Source organism: Argentina silus (assembly GCF_951799395.1).
Source record: "Argentina silus genome assembly, chromosome: 2".
Lineage (NCBI taxonomy): Eukaryota > Metazoa > Chordata > Actinopteri > Argentiniformes > Argentinidae > Argentina > Argentina silus.
Window position 1 is genome coordinate 34,991,485 of NC_139656.1, and position 2,500 is coordinate 34,993,984.

Here is a 2,500-nt window from a genome sequence, read left to right on the forward strand (position 1 = left end):
GTAGAAGAGGCCTTGGTCTCAGTGTGTTTCTGTAGAAGAGGCCTTGGTCTCAGTGTGTTTCTGTAGAAGAGGCCTTGGTCTCAGTGTGTTTCTGTAGAAGAGGCCTTGGTCTCAGTGGGTTTCTGTAGAAGAGGCCTTGGTCTCAGTGTGTTTCTGTAGAAGAGGCCTTGGTCTCAGTGTGTTTCTGTAGAAGAGGCCTTGGTCTCAGTGTGTTTCTGTAGAAGAGGCCTTGGTCTCAGTGGGTTTCTGTAGAAGAGGCCTTGGTCTCAGTGTGTTTCTGTAGAAGAGGCCTTGGTCTCAGTGTGTTTCTGCAGAAGAGGCCTTGGTCTCAGTGGGTTTCTGTAGAAGAGGCCTTGGTCTCAGTGTGTTTGTGTAGAAGAGGCCTTGGTCTCAGTGTGTTTCTGTAGAAGAGGCCTTGGTCTCAGTGGGTTTCTGTAGAAGAGGCCTTGGTCTCAGTGTGTTTCTGTAGAAGAGGCCTTGGTCTCAGTGGGTTCCTGTAGAAGAGGCCTTGGTCTCAGTGTGTTTCTGTAGAAGAGGCCTTGGTCTCAGTGTGTTTGTGTAGAAGAGGCCTTGGTCTCAGTGTGTTTCTGTACTAACAATAATATGATTCATCATATGCTACAATTATGATTGTAATTTGAGCAAATTGAAGCTGCAATTTTTCTGAATTGTACAAAATGAAAAATAAAATAATATCCAGATCTGATGTCAGACGTCTATGAAATAAACATTGAATTTTTTGTGTGTTTTTACATTAGGACATGAGTGATTTCCTGCTTTTAGACAGCAGGGTGCTCGGCGGCCTGTGGTGATTGGCTGACAGCAGACCAAACTTTCTGAAAGTTTATGTTTCATAATTCAACAGCAGAGAGACGATCCACTCTGACAGAAGAGAGACAAGGACACCAGTACTCACCTGGGAACAGTCTCCTACACCTGGGAACAGCCTCCTACACCTGGGAACAGTCTCCTACACATGGGAACAGCGTCCTACACCCACCTGCTAAATCTACACATACTGTAAGTAAGTTGTTAGCTCAAAACTCGGAAATGTCTGAAATGAATTATTGTGAAATAATAGAGTATATATATATATATAGTACCAGTCAAAAGTTTGGACACACCTTCTCATTCAATGGTTTTTCTTTATTTTCATTATTTTCTACATTGTAGATTCATATTGAAGACATCAAAACTATGAAGGAACACATATGGAATTATGTAGTAAACAAAAAAGTGTTAAACAAACCAGAATATGTTTTATATTTTAGATTCTTCAAAGTAGCCACCTTTTGCTTTGATGACAGCTTTGCACACTCTTGGCAAGGTGTGTCCAAACCTTTGACTGGTACTGTATATATATAATTACAGTATATTAGATATACTCAGAAACCTACTGTAGTCTGTATTGTATGACAGTGAATGTACATCAGTAGGTTTCTTTGGTACATAAAACCTGGCAAAATCACCCAAATGTTATTTGTTGTTGTTGTTGTTGAAAAAAATGTGTCTTAAAAAAGAAATGTTTTCTTCTTCTCTGTATGATTCTAAACTGTAGTCGTGTGATAACACGTCCTCAGAGATGCTGACATGCTTGGATGGGCTTCATTGAGTTTCCCCAGTAGTCTGAAGATTGACTCACTTTACAGGCTGACTCGACAAGAGTGTGTTGAAAACAGTGTAGTGGAGGTGGTTTGGAGACATGCTCTCGTGATGCGTAGCCCCACCTGGGACATGTACTGAACTCTGTGCCCAAAGGTTGCCCTCGGACCGCGAGGATGTCCTCTGGGTCTGAAGGTGTACACTTGGGCTTGGCGTGCGGGAGACCCAGGCTCGAACCCTGCCTTAGGTGAGGTCACACCCTTCCTGAGGAGGTCCTGGCTTTGAGAACTGAACTCCAAGGGTTGTATGTCTGACCTGAACCTGTGGAGCTCAGTTCTGAAGCTTGGAGGCTCAAGACACACTTGTTCCCCTGACACAGCAGTGGACTGGCCCTCTGGAGCACGGGGGGTTGGTGGGCCGGTGGATCTGTGGGCTGGGGGGCCGGTGGATCTGTGGGCTGGGGGGCCGGTGGATCTGTGGGCTGGTGGATCTGTGGGCTGGGGGGCTGGTGGATCTGTGGGCTGGGGGGCTGGGGGGCCGGTGGATCTGTGGGCTGGGGGGGCTGGGGGGGCGGTGGCAAAGATACAAATAAAAAATAAAAGATCTGAAAAATTAGCAACCCTGCCCACTGATCATCTCCCCTGCGAAGTGAAGTGATCCATGATTTGCTCCTATCAGGGGAGGCTGGAGGAGGTAGATTTCTGTCTTTCCTCTGATTTCTGTCTCCCCTGGTGCCTGGGGAAAGGTCACCCTGGAGAACGTTCCACCGTCTCTTCCTCAGATCAGATGCCATGCTGTGTCACTCTGGAGTATCCTGTGTGCGCCATCTAGTGGCAGAAACAGACAACTGTAATGTCAGTGCAACTGTAATGTCAACCAGACAGGTCTTATGACTAGT

General features: G+C 46.1%; 1 long non-coding RNA gene across 1 annotated transcript in view; it reads left to right on the forward strand.

Annotated features, from left to right (window-relative positions):
- LOC310816515 overlaps positions 1–2,500 on the forward strand; it is a 5,638-nt gene that overhangs the window by 1,158 nt on the left and 1,980 nt on the right. Inside the window, exon 2 of the long non-coding RNA XR_014554652.1 lies at positions 866–1,020. This is a non-coding gene — a long non-coding RNA (uncharacterized lncRNA). The remainder of the gene's footprint in view (positions 1–865; positions 1,021–2,500) is intronic.